Here is a 15829-nt window from a genome sequence, read left to right on the forward strand (position 1 = left end):
TTTTTGTTGCAGGCCATGTCAGTGGCATTGTATTGTCCTCAAAGCGGGCAAAAAAGTTATTTAGTCTGCCTGGGAGCAAGACATCCTGGTCCGTGACTGGGCTGGATTTCTTCCTGTAGTCCATGATTGACTGTAAACCCTGCCACATGCCTCTTGTGTCTGAGCCGTTGAATTGAGATTCTACTTTGTCTCTGACTGACGCTTAGCTTGTTTGATAGCCTTGCAGACGGAATAGCTGCACTGTTTGTATTCGGTCATGTTACCAGACACCTTGCCCTGATTAAAAGCAGTGGTTCGCACTTTCAGTTTCACGCGAATGCTGCCATCAATCCACGGTTTCTGGTTAGGGAATGTTTTAATCGTTGCTATGGGAACGACATCTTCAAGCACGTTCTAATGAACTCGCACACCGAATCAGCGTATTCGTCAATGTTGTTATCTGACGCAATACGAAACATATCCCAGTCCACGTGATGGAAGCAGTCTTGGAGTGTGGAGTCAGCTTGGTCGGACCAGCGTTGGACAGACCTCAGAGTAGTTTCTGTCTGTAGGCAGGGATCAGCAAAATGGAGTCGTGGTCAGCTTTTCCGAAAGGGGGCGGGGTAGGGCCTTATATGCGTCATGATCCAAGGTTTTCCACCCCTGGTTGCGCAATCGATATGCTGATAAAATTTAGGGAGTCTTGTTTTCAGATTAGCCTTGTTAAAATCCCCAGCTACAATGAATGCAGCCTCCGGATAAATGGTTTCCAGTTTGCAAAGAGTTAAATAAAGTTTGTTCAGAGCCATCGATGTGTCTGCTTGGGGGGGGATATATACGGCTGTGATTATAATCGAAGAGAATTCTCTTGGTAGATAATGCGGTCTACATTTGATTGTGAGGAATTCTAAATCAGGTGAACAGAAGGATTTGAGTTCCTGTATGTTTCTTTCATCACACCATGTCTCGTTAGCCATAAGGCATACGCCCCCGCCCCTCTTCTTACCAGAAAGGTGTTTGTTTCTGTCGGCGCGATGCGTGGAGAAACCCGTTGGCTGCACCGCTTCGGATAGCGTCTCTCCAGTGAGCCATGTTTCCGTGAAGCACAGAACGTTACAGTCTCTGATGTCCCTCTGGAATGCTACCCTTGCTCGGATTTCATCAACCTTGTTGTCTAGAGACTGGACATTGGCAAGAAGAATGCTAGGGAGTGGAGCACGGTGTGCCCGTCTCCGGAGTCTGACCAGAAGACCGCCTCGTTTCCCTCTTTTTCGGAGTCGTTTTTTTGGGTCGCTGCATGCGATCCATTCCGTTGTCCTGTTTGTAAGGCAGAACACAGGATCCGCGTCGCGAAAAACATTCTTGGTCGTACTGATGGTGAGTTGACGCTGATCTTATATTCAGTAGTTCTTCTCGACTGTATGTAATGACACCTAAGATGACCTGGGGTACTAATGTAAGAAATAACACGTAAAAAAACAAAACTGCATAGTTTCCTAGGAACGCGAAGCGAGGCGGCCATCTCTGTCGGCGCCAGAAGAAGGTCTGCAGAACTGTGAGATATGGCGAGTGACAACTATTTATATAAGACCATGTTTATTCAGTCTCTGTTGTCCAGTTAGTGTAGCTAGCTACTGTTCTGTGCTCATGTGAAACTCTGGGTAAATTGTCTTATTTTAGTACAGAACACCCAACAAAAAAAATGCACATTTCAGTGTGTTAGAATTACATATGATTTCTGTTTCCACCTCCCCTGGACGAGGGCATGCCAGCCTGCCCACACCTTCCTCTTCAGCTGCAGACTGTAGTGCTGCTCTGCCAGCCGGGCACTGTGGGCCTGGAGAAGGGAGGGGACACGGGGGAAAGCAGGATAGACCAGGGACAGGGGGAGAAATGTTTAGAAAGACTCAACTACATTCAAACCCACAAATGAACAAGAAACAACTTAGATTTTCTACTTTTCAGATATTTAGTGAAAGATGTATTAAATACTGTAATTGTCAGTTTGAGAAACAGACGCCTCACAAGTCCTCAACTGACAGCTTCATTAAATAGTACCCACAAAACACCAGTCTCAACGTCAACAGGGAAGAGGTGACACCGGGATGCTGGCCTAGGCAGAGTTCCTCTGTCCAGTGTCTGTGTCCTTTTGCCCATCTTAATCTTTTCTTTTTATTGGCCAGTCTGAGATATGGCTTTTTCTTTCTTGTTTTTTCTTGTACTGGCCTGTCTCCTGGTAGCGCCTCCATGCTCTGGACACTATGCTGACAGACACAGCAAACCTTCTTGCCACAGCTCGCATTGATGTCTCATCCTGGATGAGCTGCACTACCTGAGCCACTTGTGTGGGTTTGTAGACTCAGTCTTATGCTACCACTAGAGTGAAAGCACTGCCAGCATTCAAAAGTGACCAAAACATCAGCCAGGAAGCATAGGAACTGAGAAGTGGTGTGTGGTCACCACCTGCAGAACCACTCCTTTATTGGGGGTGTCTTGTGTGATTGACATGGAGTTACATTGTGTTGTTTAAGTGTTCCCTTTATTTTTTTGAGCAGTGTATTATGTTAATCTCCAAGCTAAAATAAATCTCCAGACATTGAATAGATAGACAAAAAAGAAGCAGGGCAGGCTATCCTAGAGGCTGTCGCTCCATTCATGTTCTCCTCAGTGATAAATATTTCAGTAACCATGGTGACCAGGTGGTCTGGGCTGCTGTGTCTGCACCTCTCAAACGGCGTCTGCAGTCTGTCTGAGACAACAGACGACTTACCGGCCATCTTTTCATTACCTGGATCTTAAAGAATTTGTCTTTATTTTCTGCACACAAACCTGATAAACAAAATAATGTTTGATCCTGGGTGGCACAGTGGTCTAAGGCAGTGCATCGCAGTGCCACCAGAGATTCTGGGTTCGAGCCCAGGCTCTGTCGCAGCAGGCCGCGACCGGGAGGCCCATGGGTCGGCGCACAATTGGCCCAGCTTCGTCCGGGTTTGGGAGGATTTGGCCGCATTAGCGACTCCTGTGGCGGGCCGTGCGCAGTGCACGCTGACCAGGTCGTCAGGTGTACGGTGTTTCCTCCGACACATTGGTGCGGCTGTCTTCCGGGTTAGATGTGCATTGTGTTAAGAAGCAGTGTGGCTTGGTTGGGTTGTGTTTCGGAGGACGCATGGCTCTCGACCTTCGCCTTTCCCGAGTCCGTATGGGAGTTGCAGCGATGAGACAAGACAGTAACTACTACCGATTGGATACCACAAAATTGGGGAGACAAAAGGGGTAAAAATAATAATAATGTTTGATTAGAACTCTGGGAGCATCAAAATAGTATATTATAGTTGTATATATCCTAAAGCCTGTTCAGTCTCATGGTCTTTATAATAATGCTTTTTATTGGACTAAATAGAAAGCATATAGCTGTCTGCTTTGGCTGTGTGTGACTACCCTCAGACATGTGTTCGTGTGCCCTGGGCTCTACTATAACAAGGGAAGCCCTTGCTGCTGACCCCACCCCCCTGCTAGAGCATTTCCCATCTTCAGCTACAGAAACTGAGCCTGGGAGGCAGAGAGAGTGAGAGAGAAAGAAACAGAGCGAGAGACAGAGTGTGACCGTAACAATGCAAAGTAAGACTGGTTCCTCATCCAGGAATGCATTTACGTCAATATCTTAATTAAGGAAGAAAAAAGCACTCTAAAGAGCAGTTTGGGTATGATCCCAGCATAAATCAGGCGCACAAAATCCTGCCTGCTTTTTTACATCCCAGTGCACTACTCCATGACAGTTTAAGCTCTACAACGCAACTAAACATGTCACGGTCTGGAGAAAAGACTGAAACCGGGTGTAAGCTTGGTTTAAGCTTGCTTGTGGTAGGTAACAGAGAATTAATGGTTCTTCTGATATTAAATAGAGTACCTCAGACAACTAAATCTTGTAATAAATAATGTGGAAATTGAGCAAGTTGAGATGACTAAACTGCTTGGAGTAACCCTAGATTGCAAACTGTCATGGTCAAAACATATTGATGCAGTTAGTAGCTAAGATGGGGAGAAATCTGTCTATAATAAAGCGATGCTCTGCCTTAACAACACTATCAACAAGGCAGGTCCTACAGGCCCTAGTTTTGTCGCATCTTGACTACTGTTCAGTCGTGTGGTCAGGTGCCACAAAAAAGGACTTAGGGCAATTGGCTCAGAACAGGGCAGCACGGCTGGCCCTTGGATGTACACACAACTAATAATAATATGCATGTCAATCTCTCCTGGCTGAAAGTGGAGGAGAGATTGACTTCATCGCTACTTTTATTTATGAGAGGTATTGACATGTTGATTGCACCGAGCTGTCTGTCTAAACTACTGGCACACAGCTCGGACACCCATGCATGCCACAAGAAGTCTCTTCACAGTCCCCAAGTCCAGAACAGACTATGGGAGGCACACAGTACTACATGGAGCCATGACGACATGGAGCTCTATTCCACATCAAGTAACTCATGCCAGCAGTACAATTAGATTTGTTTAAAACAGCTTAGGGAACAGAGGGGACTGTGATGCAACACAAACATTGGCACAGACACATGCATACACACACAATAACATACGCACTATACATACACATGGATTTAGTACTGTAGATATGTGGTAGTGGTTGAGTAGGGGCCATGTATTGTAATGTTTTTAAAATAGTATAAACTGCCTTAATTTTGCTGGACCCCAGGAAGATGGGGATCCATAATAAAATATCATCAAGCTATTCATTTCTCCATGTCAAGTGTTTGGGTGCTTGTGAAATACACATGGAACATTTAACAACTTGTTGGACTTCGTGCATTTGAGTCTATGTAGGCCTGGGGTATTAAAAAAACGATGACAGAGAGGATCATTTCTTGAAATCCAAATCCTTTATGACAGTTGATCATTTGAAGGAAGCAATGTGGAGGGCCTCAAGCTGTGTGTCTGTCAGAATGGCTTAGTGTAACGAGTGTGTGTGGTTGAGCAGCAGCCCACTGTACCTGCTGAGTGTTAGGGCCTAGCGTCATTGTTTCCACGGGAACCTTGTTCATCTGCAGACAGTTGTGATGCGTTCAGAAGCTGCAGTTGAGCACTGGGCTGCGGCTCATACTCAGGACTGACCACTGCATGGTGGAGAAGTTCTTCATATTCATCCTGTCCATAATGAAAGAAGAGCGTGAGACATTGAATCCTGAATAAAGTTCTGCATAGATACTGCATGTCTCCATTGCAACTTCCAATGATCACTCAAAACAGTCAAATTATGTTTTTTTTTACATGAAGAATTGTATTTATCTTTTTTGAAGACCTCTCCACAAATCTGTAAAAGGAAGTGCTTTGTTACCTGCAGCTCAGATGAGACCGAGCTGCCCCGATCACAGTCCCCTGGTAGAACTGGACTGCTCGAATCCCCTTCATCTGAGGGAAGATTAAAATACAAAAAAAATGTTTATTTTACTAGGAACAGCACTTGGAATGGTCCCGTGCTGATGAAGTCAGATAGCATGATTGACAAATACTAAATAGTTCATTAACATAAAAAATAAATAAATAAAACCTAGATAAACTATTATACTTAATTCAAAGATTTTGCCTAGAAGTGGACATGTCGAATTTATAAGGTAGCTATAGCGAGGGTAGTCTCGCAAGGCCATCCTACAAAATCTATTTTGGTGATTCGTCAGGTGATGGCATAAAGTTTAGGCTATATTTCCAAGTGAATGGGTTGCTTGCTTTCACCAAACAAATGTTCAAAGAGCAGATGATTGACTGGGGAAAAAAACAACGATAGATTGGATCAACTTGTAATGAGTGGCAGCAGACTGCTAAACTATGTTCAACATAATTTAGCTAGATAACAAACGTTAGTAACCTAGCGAGTGCGAAAACACACACTGCAGCTTTGAAACATTGTCTTGTATAATGTCATCATTTTCAAAAATAGCTAGATAACGTTATTCAATTACTGCTTTTTAGAGTATCTCGAACTAGCTTCGTCTTGCGTTTGTTTGTTTGTAATTGGTTGAATTTGACCGTTTCAACCCGCTTGACTTGCGTTTCAAACTGGCTAATTTTAGAACAAGGCGCGATTAGGTTGGTTACTGAGTCGAAGGTCCTTATACTGCAGTACTTTTGATTGGGCAGTGCGTTTCCCTGGTAACAGTAGGCGGAAACAACACTGAACTCGACCAGAGGCGGAGGAGGAAGCCATATTACCCAAACCAAACCACTGCCCCAAACGGCCTGAGTGAACTATATTCCTTTATACACCATCTTCGGCTACATGTCATCTAAGATGATCCAAGTGGTCATGCTGTAATTTTAGCTATCTATAGTACTGCTACTGGTATAATTAGCTGACCAGATGTAATGTTAGTCTACTGTTATATTTAAGTGAACATATTGCCCTGCAGCAAGTGAACATATTGCACTGTAACGTTAGCTAGTGTTGCAAGTTTAAATTGATTTGTCAATGCTTCTTTATAATTTGCCATTAATAAGCAGGGGAAAACACAGTGGGTGTGTGTATACATTCTTGTTTGGTAGCGTATGACAGTTAGTGGCAGCAGCACTACTTACTGGTGGTTTTGTAGCCCACAGCAGACCATTGTGATGGTTAATGCATTAATTAAAACAATCAATCAGTCCCACTTATCCGTCTGAAGTAGGTATAAGTCTTTGGTGAATACCACCACCCTGAGAACCTGCCTTTAGACATTATAGTGTTTGTGTCAGCTGGGCAACTGCTGACACATCGCTAGGTTCATTACCCGTACGAGCGAAGACAGAAACGCCTTTGAGGTCATGAACCTCGTGCTTAATGGCATTAAACCCCATATGTGTCAGAGGCCTGGCAGACTGGAACGGAGGTGGGACAGACAGCAGAGACATATGGTCCCTCTTGGCCACGGCAGAAATACCTGTGTTGCTCTTGGACTAGGACCTCTTTACCACCGGGATGTGCAGGGAATAGGCTGCTATGGCACTATCAGGCACGATGCTAGCAGCATTGATATGAGACTTGGCAATTCTTTGAATTAGATACATGAGGGAAAACACTGTGTAATGCCATATGTGTCTGTGTCAGTGTAATACTCTCACTCTGAGATTAAACTGACATCTTAAACTGGGCTATTCTGCCAAGGCCGAACACTAGTGCCAAAAAGCAGCTTAACAACCGATCCCCTGGCATAGCATAGGCTACTCCAGTTGAGGAAGAAGTGTGGATTTCAGGTCACTATAACATATTGTTTAAGATATGTCTTTTGTTACAAGAAAATAAGGCAATAAGACATGGTGAAGTATGCAATGAAACCACATAGATATGATTTTATCATTATGCATCTTGACAGTATGGGTTTTAACCTGTCTGGATGCACAGAGAGGATAATCCCTGTTGCACTGAGGGGGGTGCATCATGTTCTGATGAATGACAGAACTGTGTAGCTTCACACGGATTACCTATTTCCATTCCACATATGCACCATATTTAGACATTTTAAAGGGATATGTTTCTCACAATTTCTCTTTGAAGATGACATTGTCACCAGAGCTTGCTTTGGCAGCTTCCCTGCCCTTTATTATAGCATTAGTGAGCAACTGCTCATTTGTTATGCTTTGGTTAATAAGATATCATAACAAAACAAGGCATGATAAAATAATCCTTACAATGTGTGTGTGTGTGTGTGCGTGCGTGCATGCGCGTGTGTGTGTGGCAAGAGTGAACCAAGGAAAATAAAGTGTCACAAGAATCACAATGTCAAAATGACAAGAGATATGAAGCTGTAAATGCCCCTCCACCCCATTCCCAATCCGAGACTGTATGGCCTGTCTCCAACAGACAATGTGGTTCATCATTGGATACGATGGTCTACCGGTAAGCACATGTGTGTGGTTCTGTGTGTGGGTCAAACAATATCCAAATATTGATCACTATTATTCACTGTTTCTGTGGTGCACATATATTTTTACACATGGAATGATTGATATATTTTCCCTTCAACAAATCAATGGTAATAGCTGTGTTTGGATCTTAAAACTCATTCATTCTTGTAGTGGAAAGAGGTTATAAACGACTGTTGATAGGGGTGAGATTAAACAGTGTATTACTCCCCAACCCCCTCACTAGATCCACTTTGTAAATACCACCTTAGTTTTAAAAAGTAAATGCAACTGGGCCTGTGTTGAAATGGGATGCAGCTCACATCCTTCTCTCCTAGCCTGTAAGAAGTTCAATCTGCTCCAGGACAATAATCACAATCTGTTTGACTTTCCTCCCCCTGGCATTTTAGCTCAGGTATGTAAGACTATTCAGGACCTTGAAATGGTAGACAGGACAGAAATGAGAGAATAATGTTCTGAGGTAAAGCTGATTGAGTTGGAAAAAACAAAAAAGTATTCAGTTTTTTGTTGCTGATGTTTGATTGTTTAATTATTCATCTTGACAAAAAAAATACAGACCTTTGTTTATACAGCAGTCAAAAGTTTGGACACACTGTCACGACTTCCGCCGAAGTCGGGTCCTCTCCTTGTTCGGGCGGTGCTCCACGGTCGGCGTCGCCGGTCTTCTAGCCATCATCGATCCACTTTTCATTTTCCATTGTTCCCGTGGCTGTGCCCTTCCCCGTTCACGCCTTAGACAGTCGACCATTAGGGTCAGGGTTGATTAGGGAGGCCACCGCTCCCCTGGGCATGGTGACGCAGGGGGGTCACAAGGAGAGAATCAGTCTCTTCCTCATTGACTCTCCTGCGTTTCTCGTGGTGCTAGGCCTACCCTGGTTAGCTTGTCATGGCAATGGAGGGCTCTCACGGGGTGGTCGCGAGAGTGCTGGGGGAGTTGTTTAGGTGTTTCCGTTGGTGCTACTACGGTGGAAAGTCCAGACCAGGTCTCCACCGTGCGCATTCCCCCTGAATATGCCGATTTGGCTCTCGCCTTTTCCAAAAAGAAGGCGACTCAATTACCACCCATTGACTGGGTGATTGTGCGATAGATCTCCTGGTAGACGCTGCACTTCCCAGGAGTCACGTGTATCCCCTCTCACAGGCGGAGATGGCGGCTATGGAAGCATATGTCTCCGAATCCCTGCGCCAGGGGTACATTCGGGTCCTCTACTTCACCCACCTCCTTGAGTTTCTTTTTTGTGAAGAAGTATGGAGGTCTGCGACAGTGCATTGACTACCGAGGCCTAAATCAAATCACGGTGAGGTAAAGTTACCCGCTACCTCTTATCGCTACAGCGATTCAGTCAATGCACGGGGCGTGCTTCTTCACCAAACTAGATCTCAGGAATGCTTACAGCCTGGTGCGTATCTGGGAGGGAGACGAGTGGAAGACGGTGTTCAGCACGACCTTAGGGCATTATGAGTACCTCGTCATGCCGTACAGGTTGATGAATGCTCCATCAGTCTTCCAAGCCTTTGTAGATGAGATTTTCAGGGACCTGCACTGGCAGTGTGTAGTGGTGTATATTGATGACATTCTGATATACTCTGCTACACGCGCCGAGCATGTGTCCCTGGTGCGCAGGGTGCTTGGTCAACTGTTGGAACATGACCTGTACGTCAACGCTGAGAAATGCCTGTTCTTCCAGTAGTCCATCTCGGGGGTGGAGATGGAGAGTGACCGCATTTCAGCCGTGCATAATTGGCCGACTCCCACCACGGTAAAAGAAGTGCAGCGGTTCCTAGGGGTTGCCAATTACTACCGGAGGTTTATCCGGGGTTTTGGTCAGGTAGCGGCTCCCATTGCCTCACTGCTGAAGGGGGGCCTGGTACGTTTGCAGTGGTCGGCTGAGGCGGACAGGGCTTTTGGTCACCTGAGGGCTCTGTTTACCTCGGCTCCCGTGCTGGCACATCCGGATCCCTCTTTGGCCTTCATATAGGAGGTGGACGCTCCCAAGGCTGGGATAGGAGCCGTGCTCTCTCAGCGCTCGGGTACGCCACCGAAACTCGGGGGACCGGGAGCTGTTGGCTGTAGTCAAGGCTCTAAAGGCGTGGAGACATTGGCTTGATGGGGCTAAACACCCTTTTTTCATCTGGACTGACCACCGCAATCTGGAATACATCCGGGCAGCGAGGAGACCAGGCAAGGTGGGCCATGTTTTTCACCCGTTTTGTTTTTTCCCTTTCCTACAGACCAGGTTCCCAAAACGTGAAGGCAGACGCACTGTCCCGACTGTATGACACAGAGGAGCGGCCCATGGATCCCACTCCCATACTCCCGGCCTCCTGCCTGGTGGCGCAGGTAGTGTGGGAGCTGGACGTGGACATTGAGCAGGCGTTACGTGCAGAACCCGCTCCCCTCCAGTGTCCCGCTGGGTGTCTGCACGTTACGTCTGCTGTCCGTGACCGGTTGATCTATTGGGCCCACATGTCACCCTCCTCTGGCCATCCTGGGAACGGTCGGACGGTGTGCTGTTTGGTTGGGAAGTACTGGTGGCCTACCTTGGCCAACGACATGAGGGTTTATGTTTCCTCTTGCTCGGTGTGCGCTCAGTGTAAGGCTCCTAGGCACCTGCCCAGAGGGAAGCTACACCCCTTACCCGTTCCACAGAGGTCTTGGTCGCACCTGCCAGTGGATTTTCTTACCGATCTCTCCCCCCTCACAAGGAAACACCACGATCCTGGTCTTTGTGGATCGTTTCTCTAAGTCCTGCTGTCTTCTCCCTCTGCCCGGTCTCCCATGGCCCTACAGACTGCAGAGCCCTTGTTTACGCACATCTTCCGGCACTACAGGGTGCCTGAGGATAAAGTGTCTGATCGAGGTTCCCAGCTCACTTCGAGGGTCTGGGGGTCTCGATCAGCCTTACCTCTGGGTTTCATCCCGAGAGTAATAGGCAGGTGGAGAGAGTGAACCAGGATGTGGGCAGGATTCTGCGGTCGTATTGCCAGGATCGGCCGGGGGAGTGGGCAGCGTTCGTTCCACTAACCTCTCCCCCTTCCAGTGCGTACTGGGGTAGCAGCCGGTTCTGCCGCCTTGGCATCAGAGTCGGACCGAGGCTCCTGTGGTGGACGACTGGTTCAGGCGCGCGGAGGAGACATGGGACGCCGCCCATGTTCACTTCCAGTGCGGACCGTCACCACAGTGAAGCCCCGGTATTGGCACCGGGGGACTGTGTCTGGCTCTCGAACCGGAACCTGCCCCTCCGCCTGTCCTTACCGGAAGCTGGGCCCGCGGTTTGTGGGGCCATTTAAAGTCCTGAGGAGAGTGGAGGTTTGTTATAGGTTACAGCTTCCCCCTGATTAGCGTATTAACCCCTCGTTCCATATGTCTCTCCTCAGGCCGGTGGTGGTTAGCCCGCTCCAGGAGTCTGAGGTGCGGGAGGTTCCTCCGTCCCCTTTGGACGTCGAGGGGGCCCCGGCGTACTCTATTCTCTCTATATTGGATTTGAGGCGTCGGGCGAGGGGCCTTCAAGTACCTCATGGAGTGGGAGGGGTACGGTCCGGAGGAGAGGTGCTGGGTTCCGGTGGAGGACGTGTTGGACCCTTCAATGCTGCGGGAGTTCCACCGTCTCCGTCCGGATCGCCCTGCGCCTCGCCCTCCGGGACGCCCCCGAGGCCGGCGTCGGCTCGCTGCTGGAGGCTGCGCGTACTGTCATGACTTCCGCCGAAGTCGGGTCCTCTCCTTGTTCGGGCCGCACTCGGCGGTCGGCGTTGCCGGTCTTCTAGCCATCGTCGAGCCACTTTTCATTTTCCATTTTGTTTTGTCTTGTTTTTCCACACACCTGGTTTCAATTCCCTCATTTACTTGTTGTGTATTGAACTCTGTGTTCCCCCCATGTCTTTGTGTGGGATTGTTTATTGTAGTGCTTGTGCATGTTCCCCGTGAGCGCACAACAGGTTCTTTTTGTGCCCATTTATCTTGCTGTTCTGGATGCATTTGGTTTTGCTTAATAAATCTCCGGTTATTACCCAGTTCTGCTCTCCTGCTCCTGACTTCTCTGCCGCCAATTACGCACCCTGCTACACACACCTACTCATTCAAGAGTTTTTCTTTATTTTTACTATTTTCTACATTGTAGAGTAATAGTGAAGATATCAAAACTATGAAATAATACATATGGAATCATGTAGTAACCAAAAAAGTGTTAAACAAATCAAAATATATTTTAGATTCCTCAAAGTAGCCACCCTTTGCTTTGATGATAGCTTTACACACTCTTGGCATTCTCTCAACCAGCTTCACCTGGAATGCTTTTCCAACTTTCTTGAAGGAGTTCCCACATGTGCTGAGCACTTGTTGGCTGATTTTCCCTCACTCACACTCGGTCCAACTCATCCCAAACCATCTCAATTGGGTTGAGGTCAGGTTATTGTGCAGGCCAGGTCATCTGATGCAGCACTCCACCACACTCCTTCTTGGTCAAATAGCCCTTACACAACCTGGAGGTGTGTTTTGGGTCATTGTCTTGTTGAAAAACAAATGACAGTCTCACTAAGCTGCAGAATGCTGTGGTAGCCACACTGGTTAAGTGTGCCTTGAATTCTAAATACATTTCTGACAGTGTCACCAGCAAAACACCCCCACACCATCACACCTCCTCCTCCATGCTTCATTGTGGGAACCACACATGTGGATATAATCTGTTCGCCTACTCTGCGTCTCACAAAGACACGGCGGTTGGAAACAAAAATCTCAAATTTGGACTCATCAGACCAAAGGACAGATTTCCACCGGTCTAATGTCCATTGATCTTGTTTCTTGGCGCAAGCAAGTCTCTTCTTATTATTGGTGTCTAGTAGTGGTTTCTTTGCACCAATTTGACCATGAAGGCCTGATTCACGCAGTCTCCTCTGAACAGTTGATGTTGAGATGTGTCTGTTACTTGAACTCTGTGTAGCATTTATTTTGACTGCAATTTCTGAGGTTGAAAACTCTAAATAACTTATCCTCTGCAGCAGAGGTAACTCTGGGTCTTACTTTCCTGTGGCACTCCTCATGAGAGCTAGTTGCACCATAGTGCTTGATGGTTTTTGCGACTGCACTTTCAAAGTATTTGAAATTTTCCGGGTTGACTGACCTTAATGTCTTAAAGTAATGATGGACTGTCGATTTCTCTTTGCTTATTTGAACTGTTCTTGCCATAATATGGACTTGGTCTTTTACCAAATAGGGCTATCGTCTGTATACCACCTCTACCTTGTCACAACACAACTGATTGTCTCAAACACATTAAGAAGGAAAGAAATTCTACAAAATAACTTTTAACAAGGCACAACTATTAATTGAAATATATTCCTGATGACTACCTAATGAAGCTGGTTGAGAGAATGCCAAGAGTGTGCAAAGCTGTCATCAAAGCAAAGGGTGTTCACTTTGAAGAATCTCAAATGTAACATAATTTTAGATTTGTTGAACACTTTTTTGGTTACTACATGATTCCATATGTGTTATTTCGTTGTTTTGATGTTGTCACTGTTATTCTACAATGTAGAACATAGCAAAAATAAAGAAAAACCTTGGAATGAGTAGGTGTGTCCAAATGTTTGACTGCTACTGTACATTAGTCAGATATCAAGAATCCCTGCCTGGGGTGGAGTGAGCTGGAACTGAGTGCCATAGAGAAGAGTCATCGATGGCCTATGCTCCCAAAGGAGCGATGGGCCTAAGGAAGTAAGTAAGTTTGTTTAATACATTACGCTACCTGATGCATGTACATGTACTGTACAATGTACAGTATTTACCTCCTATAATTCATTTGGTTATAGTACTGTAATAAACTGTAAATAACATAACTTTCTACAAAACTGCTGCTGCTGCCTACAATCGATTTGAATTAGATCTGTCTGCAGAGAGCCACAATTCCTGACAACAACAACAATGTGCTGTCATCAATCATGATGATGTTAACCCATTTGCTGCCCATATCTGACAGTGGTGACCTCTCATACAAGACAATGGGGATAATAGTCAGTGAAGCACTTTTCTTAGCTGCCTGCTGTTTTCAGAGTACTTTTGATTGCATGTTGATGATATTGGCCATCCCCCTCAGGCTACAGTCATTTATCACATCACCATGACAATAACACCAGTGTCCTTTTGCTTTTATGATGCTCTTTTCCAAAACAATCACTGGCTACTTGGTATTGTGTCTGTAAATATGGCCATGCTGTCTCCATTTATATAATGTAAGTATACTCCCTGGCAACTGTGTAAGAGAGGGCTAAAGGTCTGCTGACCAATAAGAAAGAAGAAGAGAGGAAACAAGAGAGTGGGAAGGTGGGAGCTAAGTCAGTTACCTCTCCCACTAGGCAAAAACAATTATCATCAATGTCTGAATCGCTGTCTGGACAAAGATAACACACTTTATGGCTAGACTGCAGCACTAGTCTACCCGAGCTATAACTATTAATGGCTGCTAATGTGCATCTCTGTGTATCTATGGGTATAGGCATGTTTGGTGTAAGTAGGATTCTTTGAAATGTGAATGAATATGTGATATGATGGTGTGTTTGTGTGTGTGTGGCCATGTGCGTCAGAGTTTGTGTGTGTGGCCATGTGCGTCAGAGTGTGTGTGTGTGTGTGTGTGTGTGTGGTGTGGGAGAGAGAGGGCCATTCTGTTCTCCCGTACATTAAGCTAAGTGCTCCTTGGCTCTCCAGAAGTAGTAAATGGAGTCTTAGGCCTGAGGAGATGTTGTCTTCCAGCTCTGAATGAAAAGCAGAGAGTGTCCCCAGCCTCAGATCACCGCTCCTGTGAATCATCAAAATCAGAGGACAAAGACAGGTACCTCTCTTTTGTAAGTGTGTGTGTGAGTGAGTGTGTCCATGCCGGTATGTGTGCATGTGAGTGTGTCTCTGTATATAAATGCATTTCTTCATGTGGGAAATGTACTGTGATGGTATTTAATTCACGCTACGTACGGTATATCGCCTGTGTCAGCACTCTTTCCATTTCTTGACATTCAAACAGAATCCCCCCTAAAAATATATCAACATAATACCACCAACTCCTGACAGTATCATTACACCAGTGCTACCCTCTACATCTCTGAATTTAGCTCAAACTGCTGGAATCCATTTTAAATGCAATCCTTTGACAATCATATCTTACTATGACTTAAATCTCATATACAGCAAGAGGTAACCCCCACAGAGGAACATTAAATGGGATGTTTTGTGCAGATAATAATAATCTCTCTGCAGTGGATCTTGTTCCTCTGTGGTACTGCTGCGACGGATTTTGGTCTTTAATGATGTGAGTACTGTAGGACTGAGTGTGCTGCCGCTTGCATCAGTCCCTCACTTTATTCTCTGACCGTCTCTCTCCACAGCTCTTGGGTTTGAGAAGTGCTAGGATTTGACATAACAAGCACAGTGCTCACTGTCTCTCACTTCATCAGAAGAACCTACTTATCTTTGAGAGAGCCTGTGTTCCGTTATGTAATTATACAGCATTATTATACATACAGTCTTTGTGTGATATTCTGTAACAGGTAAGAATTATAATCTGTGTCATACTGTATTGTGTGCATAGAAATAACTAAAATAATAAACTCTCAGATACTTATGAAGTCTTTTTTTCTTTTCATGACTGATTGCAGTTACTTTCATCAGCTATATTACTCATATTCAATGCTGAACAGGGAAACAGTGATCACTATGCCCTCAGTGTTATTGCTCAGAGAAGAAGGTGCACTGACCTGGGCGTGTTGATAGATCAGGGTGATACTTTGAAACACTTTGACTAAATTAATAGCATTCAGGGAGTTCATGTTGCAACAGCCAATGTTCTGCCAAGTAATGATGGGTGCCATTCATTATAGATTGAGAAGCATTAGACACGCATGGCATCTTGTTAATTGATTGTCAGTCAGTATTCCTCTTCTGGTATTCTTCTGGTGACACCAG

General features: G+C 45.7%; 1 long non-coding RNA gene across 1 annotated transcript; it reads right to left on the reverse strand.

The window, feature by feature from the left end:
• Nucleotides 1–989: 989 nt before the first annotated feature.
• On the reverse strand, nucleotides 990–7490 carry LOC118377290 (uncharacterized). The gene is made up of 4 exons (XR_004824224.2): nucleotides 5855–7490; nucleotides 5327–5400; nucleotides 4983–5136; nucleotides 990–1816 (listed from the first exon to the last, which is right to left on the reverse strand). It is a non-coding gene; the product is annotated as an uncharacterized LOC118377290 (long non-coding RNA).
• Nucleotides 7491–15829: the final 8339 nt, after the last annotated feature.

Source organism: Oncorhynchus keta, chromosome 25, assembly GCF_023373465.1.
Source record: "Oncorhynchus keta strain PuntledgeMale-10-30-2019 chromosome 25, Oket_V2, whole genome shotgun sequence".
Classification (NCBI taxonomy): domain Eukaryota; kingdom Metazoa; phylum Chordata; class Actinopteri; order Salmoniformes; family Salmonidae; genus Oncorhynchus; species Oncorhynchus keta.